Here is a 7,742-nt window from a genome sequence, read left to right as displayed (position 1 = left end):
AACAAACAAAAAATCAGCAACTGACCGCTGGATTTTTAGGACGCTTTGGCAGAAGACTAAAACATGGGGAGAGAGAGAGAGAGAGAGAGAGAGAGAGAGAGAGAGAGAGAGAGAGAGAGAGAGAGAGAGAGAGAGAGAGAAAAGAAAGAGAGTGTGTGTGTGTGTCACTTAACCTGTTCCTCAAACCAAATGAAGTACATGGCAGCTGCTTGAGCCAGATAATCTCACCACCAAACCCCCACAACAGAGATCCCCACTAAGCACAGCAAACGCACCACAACCTAGTGAAGAGCAGCGCGAGGGTAGGCCAGTAAACAAGAGGAGCCTACCCATGGATCAACTCGTAATGTTCTCTTTGTACTGTAAGCCCCCCTTACAAAAAAAATAACTAAAGTATCACAAGATTTATATAGTAGCTCTATGGCAGTACCAGTTACCCACTATAGTGTTCCACTATGGCATATAGCCAATTTTGATTAAAGGCTTTTTACACTAATCAATCAATTAATTCTTCTGTTAAGTTATCTTAGGCCCTTCTTGAAGAGTACTCTGAACGAAAAAAAAAACTTGAACCCAGAGAAGTGTTCCTTCCTTCCTTCCTTTTTTTCTTCCAATATAGTGTTCTGTACTTTTATTCTTTTTATGTTTTATGTTTTATTTGTTGAGTGTTGTACTTTGAGAGCAAAGATTAACCGGAGTCACATTCCCTGTTTGTTTAAACGCAAACCTGGCCAATAAAGCTTATTCTGATTGTATGAAGTCCTATGTCTATAGTGCCACAAAATGCTGTAAGTTTCCTATAATATCAGTAAGATTGCTATACAATTTGATAGCTATTTTTCGTAAGGGCCCTTTTGCTGGTCCCTGTGAAATGAATTGGGCTACTTAAGTAAAATGGCTATGCCCTTTGTAGTGTTTAATTGGTTTTGTCCTTACAGTAAATTCAAAGAAAACAAACAAAAATACATTTGTCCTAAGGTTTGGATGTTGAAATAATGTTTGTACAACTTCTCAAATGGGCCAGAAGCATAGACGGTTTTAGTTCTACTGGTAGGTGGAATGTACACACATAGCCTACATTATTGGAAATGGAACAACGAGACAGAGATGTATATGTGACTGGACACAGAATTAGCTCTAGGATAAACTTCAAAGACTGATCATTAGAACAGCCCCCTCAATCCATAATTACAAGTGGGCTATTGTTCTTTCTTCAAACTATCACAACAGTTTAGGGCAACCACATGGGCGACTGCAACTTGCCACCAATTATCACATTAAGGACCTCTAACGCCTCCAGGGCCTCTCAAGTGGCTCGTACATTTGTCTCGCGCGCACCACGCGGGCAGGCTCACATCAATTTGACCATCTCACTTCCCGGTGTCAATAACATCCTCTCTGGCGGTGCCGCCATCAATCGAGGTTTCGATATTGAAATACCACAGTGACCCAGGCTGATCGATAATCTCCTTGGGGCGAATGGGTGCTCACAAAATCATCAATGAGTGATCGGCGCCTAGACTGACTCTCGTATGGCCCGTATTGATATGAGCTGCTGTTTCCACCTGTGGCGAGAACTCTTGCGGCGTCGGTGTCGGCGCATCTGAATTCAACCGGCGCAGCGGCAGCGAGACTAGGACAGAGACACGGATGAGCAGCGATACGTGCTCCGACTGATCATAAGAGGAGAGAAGGATAGCAGCCTCACTTTCTCCTCAAATCCCAGCAAAAAGAAGAAAGAGAGAAAGAAAGAAAAAAGAAACGGCAGGTTTTCACAAGGTTGACACATAGTCTATAAATAGTCTAAATAAATAAAAAGACCAGCCGTTGACGCTGACTGTATCCTGCTTTTTGTTGAATAAAATGTGAATGTTCATTTCTTAAAAAAAAACAGGATCTTTGAAAAGGGCTTTTACCTGGTTTGTTCTCTAGTAAGCTACTGTAGCAAATGACCTTCAATAACCCCTGGTATCACACACCCTGGTCACACTTACGGGCGTTCAAAAATGCCTCTTTACAGATCCCTTTGATAGAGATTGGTCAAGTTCATAACAATAAACGGCTTTCACATAAAATAGCAACCTGTTACAAGTCAGACACCTTGTGGACATTGAGTGCAATTGCAGTTTAGCAGGTGTGCCAAGCGAAATGACTGTCCCATTCATAGCCCACAACTTACTTACATTTCATTACACAATCACTATGATGTCTTCTAAATAGGACTTTTGTCCAGTTCAGCTGTAGTTCTCATCCCAGCAGGTGACTGCGGAGTAGACTAGGCTGGATTTGGCCCACTCATCCTTTCCAGAGGCTGTGGCCTCTGAGGGCCTTCACTGCCATTTGAATTAGCGCGTCTTCATGAGGCGTTTGACCTTTAGCACGACGTGTGCAACTACAGCAATATATCTACAACATGGAAGATGCTGACTGTGTCTTTCTCTCTCTCTCTCTCTCTCTCTCTCTCTCTCTCACACACACACACACACACAAACACACACACACATGCACACACAGCTGTTGACAACCCCAAAAGGTCAGAGGGGAAAGTTCGCGCGTTCTCACAGTGCCTGGAGCGTGCCCTTTTCCATGCCGTCTGGGGCGTCCTGTTTGGGAGCGTTCGGAATCGGGAGAGACATGGCAAAAAGGCCATCTCCATTGATCCTGTTTGGCGCTGACTTGATGAAAAGGTCAGGCTGGGTCACTGTGAAATGGCACACACACACACACCCCACCACACCCCACCCCACACACACACACACGCAAACATATACACACACACTCTCTCTCTTTTGGCTTTCTGGTGAGGGGAGAGCTTTGCAACCACATTTGGTGCAAGGGCTTGTCGGGACCATCACAGGGCTCGAGGCACCTTTTTATATTTTTATGTCTTTGTTACTTTACAGTCCTTTATAGTACTCTTTCCGATGTCAAAAGGTGAACAGGTCAGCACATGCAGCTTAAAAGGACCATTCACTGGATCTTCTCAGGGGCCCTACTGGTTCTGTTCTCAGGGGCCCGGCTGGTTCCGTTCTCAGGGAGGGCCTGTATAACCTGAGCTGTGTGGAACCGCTTGGCTCAGCCCTGCACTCGACCCGGACTCGAACCCGCAATCAGCAGCACCGGATCAGAGGTTGAGCGTGTCGTGCTTGCAATCAAGCTAAAATCTTTCGCCAGCACTAACACACACAGGAGTAACATATAAACACATACACAATACAGTTAGAGTACCCCAGAATTCTACAGTTGCTCCGTGGAAACCAAAGATCATAGAGTGTAGCGCTCTATGATCTTTGGTGCAAACTAAAGCCTGGATTGTACTGATTTTAGCAGCTCCATGTCCAACCAGTGGCTCTAGATAGCTCAGCTGGCTCACTCTGGGTTTGCGTGAATAAGATCATCATCATTCAAGGCACTTAAATGGAGTGGTGTTTACTGTACTATATATCCAGGTTTCATTGTTACCCTCCTGTAGTTGTGGAGTAGTCTATTTGTATTTTACATAACTGTCATAAATATCACTGATGTGTTTAGAAACCGGCAAAGATGATCTCCAAAGAGCCTTGCCGACTGACAAGGTAATATTTCACGGTGATGCTAATGGTAGGCTATAGCGTAACTACCGTGAAGCAATTTGTGATTCCCTAGGTCAGGGGAAAGCGAAAGGCTGGTTCTCTTTACATGGTAGGCAGTGCACGGATGGGAAAGTGCCCCATTATCCCTAACTTAGTTTACCATCAAAATGACTCAGAGACTGTTATTTTAAGGTGAATGTGCAGGATGCCTTTAAGATGCTTAAATCCAACGGTATTCCTATTCACATGCTCTCCCTCTTGTGACGCACTCTTATAAAAAAAAAAGGGTTCTTGGGGTGAGTTTGGCTTTAAAGAACCCTTAGAGGGTTCCGTACAAAATGGATTAAAGAACCATTTAGGGGTGTCATATTGTATATGAAGCATGGAATTTAGTTCTATATACAGTCGCACCATTTTCTTCCTTAGAGTGTAGATAGCACCACAGCTGTCCAGATGTGCTCCCAGAGCAGGGGCCCTCTCCATCTTCATAAACAATTTAAAGAACCAGCTCTTCTGAGAGTGCCTCCTCTCCGGACATCACTAATAACCCAATACACTTAACATCGCACTTATGATCTCCCTCTGCGTCCTGTCTGTCCCTCTTACACACATCCCTGAGGTACTGTAACTTGGCTCTGAGCTGGGATTCTGTTTCTTATGCAAGGTAGTGCAAGTGTAGGAGTTTTTCCTCGATTGCTTTGACCTGCTTAAAGAAACTGGGATCCGTTTGGTCTTCATTGACACCTTCTTTGCACAGTAGTTTGTGATCTCTAGCAAATGGGCTCACAAGCTTTCGATGGGTTCACACATGTATCCCTTTTGCAAAACAGTTAACACAGATGCCATTCAAAAACTCCAAACTCGATTGGTGTACTTGAGCTAAACAAAAGGGAAGCATCTATTCACAGGTGCTAGAGGTCCCTTGTGTACTGTGGGTCTGAATCTCCGATACACTTGTGTGAATCACCTTTGTACAATTCTTCAAGCAGCAGCCATTCATTATTCAAAATTGATAACTGTTCTGTGTTGCTATATTTGTATGGACCTACAGTAAGGCACATTTAGAAAAAGTAATGTTGCCTATTTGGTGAAGAGAACAGTACGAAAGCTGACAAGTCCATGTGTTTACTGTAGATCTGTTACAATGAAATCATAAGTTGTACTGTAGTTCAATGAAATGTGTCTTGTCTAGGCGCTTACTGTAGGTCAATGACAGTTAAATCTTGGGAGGAATTAATAGAATTCAGTTTTATTTAATACATGTTGTCTTTCAGAAGAAATGGCAGACAGCAAACTCGTAGGCTTAAAACTCCATGGCCTACTGGTTACGGCTTCGAGCTTATAACTGGGGGGTTGACGATTCGATCCCCGACCAGTTATGGCTGAAGTGCCCTCGAGCAAGGCACCCAGCCTAATTTTCCTAGCGTCTGTCAGCCAAAGGGACACTGGGTAGAGAACCGATAAAGGTGTGTATATTCACCAGTATGTGTTCTCATAAGGTAATGAATGAATGAATGAATGAATGAATGCTTTATTCATACTTTGCATGTGACACTAATAAAGGATCTTGCCCGGACGTCGCCAGTTTTACTACTCAAGTTGGTGTTTCGATGTGAAAACAACATGCCAGATGGCTGTTGGGCGACTGGATAAGCAGAGTACGGTCACCATCGTACAGTAAGTAAATAAACAGACACAGAAGGCCAGACTTTACAAGATTGATTTATTAACTATGGTACAGCTCACTGAAGTAAGGCCAGACCTCTTCCACATACATACATACACGCGCACACACACTCACACACACACTTTTCCCAAAGAGAAACTTGACCATACTCTTCGCAAAAACATGATTTGTGTCGGTGTGAGTGAGTGAGTGTGTGTGTGTGCGTGTGTCAATGTCTCTTTTTTTTGTTTGTTTACTTCATTTTTTCCTGTGTTTACGCAGTTTCATGTAACTTTATTTCGTTTTCATTTTTTTAAATCCTTTCATAAGCACAAAGACTGAAGGCGAGACCATCCGTTCCTTCTCCGTTTCCCGGACTTGATTCATGCACTACATCGGGTGTGGCCTTAACACCATTCACAAAAATGTTTTAAAAAAACATTTTATTTGTTTTTTTTAATTATTAAAAAATAAAACATAAAAGAAAACATACTTATTTTTTTTATCTATCACCACTGACTAAAGGGCAACATGTTAGATTTCCCCCCCCTCTCCCTAACATACAAATAAACAACCTTTAATTTTTTTTTGTAGTTTTTTTTTTTACCGGAATATACTTTTGCTTGTTTCTCATTTTAACTTAACAGACAGTCTGTCACCAAAAAAAGAAAGGAAAAACAAACAGGGAAAAAAAAGACTGATCCAGCCGGAGATCTCAGCTGAACCAAGGTCACATTATTCACTTTAATACATGTTTTTTGTAGACTTCCTCTCTTCCACTCTTGCGGTTTTTGTTTGTTTGTTTATGTTTACCTCTGCGCAGTCTTTGGCCGCCCCTCACAGTCTGGTTCTATATAAACACATTGATATACACAGAGAAGGCAATGGGGCCGTGTACTGCTCAAAGGAAATCGCTAAAGTACCAAGGAGCAGGCTCCTAACTCCCGCCCAATTTCCCAAAACATACCAGTCAGCCTCTCTCTCAAAGACAGACTGTAGGACAGACAGAAAGAATGAGAGAGAGACAGAGAGAGAGAGATATGGAGAGAGAAAGATAGCCTGACGAAAATGAAGGAAAATGAAATAAATGACAAGGCTGACAAAACTAGAGAGGCAGAAAAAGGCCAATCGAAAGGATCACAGCCTAATTGGTTGCTCAAAAAGAGATGCCGTTTCTACCAAACAATCACAGCTCACAGGGGGGGGAAGTGATTGACAAGAGCAAGGAGGATTGCGAGTCCAGTTCAGTTGCCCTGTATTGGTATATGAGCAACGTATTTAGAGCTAATGAGTTATACATATGAGCAACATACATGTAAAGTACTTGTAAAAAAAGTACATGATTACGCATTGAGCTTACACTTTTCCACAGATACACATCCCAAAACAATAAATGCCTTAAGTATTTAACAACCATCATTACTGTTCTCAAAAAAATCAATTCCCATTTTCACCATTTTCCCATATTCATGTTACTGTTGACTTTCTTCCTAACATGAAGAAAATCTGTAGCCAAATTCTTTTGTTTTTCCTCTTTACTAGATGTGGCTTTCTTTCTTAAGAGCCTGCAGTTCCGCTAAGCAACAGCAGATGGCAGCACAGCACTGTCCGGCACAGCAACACCACACAAGGAAGACCATGCAGACCAACCCAAGGGGTAAAGTCTTCAGCAGGGCTAAAGCGATAAACAGCGCAAAAAGTCTTTCCTACATGAATGTGACTGAAACTCCGCATTTTAAAAAGGGTTTGTTAACTTGCTGGTTTTGATTAGAAATGACTAGACTGTAGCACTGTAAAAACAGCAGCCGAAAAGGCTTCAGACACCTAAGGCAGGTGACATTCTCCACTCTCTTTCTCTCCATGTCTGTCTGTCTTTCATTCCCTATCGGTCTCCAGTTTGTTGATTAAGACTAGCGAAACGCAGCACATTCCATGTCGGAGTGTCCAAGTGGTGCCGGCTGTGGGCTCTGTAGCGAGCAGCTCCTCGGCCGGATTAGCTTTAGCGGAGGGTCTGCTGTGCGGTAGCAGCCACGCGGACAAACAGCACAGCAGCGCGGCCTCAGCACGGCCTCCGTATTCTGCTCACACGTCCGCTGGGGTCATTGCGGTCACTGAAATCCCATTACACACAGCTCCCCTCCGCCAATGCCTCGGGGCACCTGTCTGTCTGTCTGTCTGTCTGTGGGGCCAAACTGTCTGTCTATCTGTCTACCTGTCTGTCTACCAGCCCATCTACATATCAGTCCATGATCCTGTCTGTCTGTCTGTCTGTCTTGTCTGTCGATCTGCCAGACTGTTTGCGTTACTGCCTAGACATTCTATCTACCTGCCTGCCTGTCTGTCTGTCTGTCTGTCCGTCTGCGGCATCAAGCCAGAGAGAGGGGTGAATCACGCTCCAACCTTCTCCCTCTCTTCCCCTTTCTCCCTTTCTCTCTCTCTCTCTGCTCTCTCTCTCCCTTTCTCTGCTAGTTTCCTCTTCCCAGAGCGCGCTGACCTCTGCTGCC

The 7,742-nt window shown here is 43.6% G+C and overlaps 1 protein-coding gene across 1 annotated transcript in view; it reads right to left on the bottom strand.

Moving 5' to 3' along the window:
- Window positions 1-5,276: 5,276 nt before the first annotated feature.
- Window positions 5,277-7,742, bottom strand: part of arhgap35a (Rho GTPase activating protein 35a) — a 94,908-nt gene continuing 92,442 nt past the window's right edge. Inside the window, exon 8 of the mRNA XM_062553250.1 lies at window positions 5,277-7,742. This exon is cut by the window's right edge and continues 2,860 nt beyond it. The gene's annotated coding sequence lies outside the window, so the exon portion shown is untranslated.

The sequence above is a fragment of the Sardina pilchardus genome, chromosome 13 (genome assembly GCF_963854185.1).
Source record: "Sardina pilchardus chromosome 13, fSarPil1.1, whole genome shotgun sequence".
In the NCBI taxonomy this organism is placed as follows: Eukaryota; Metazoa; Chordata; class Actinopteri; order Clupeiformes; family Clupeidae; genus Sardina; species Sardina pilchardus.
Note: the sequence above shows the minus strand (reverse complement) of the source record. Positions and strands in the feature narration are given on the sequence as shown.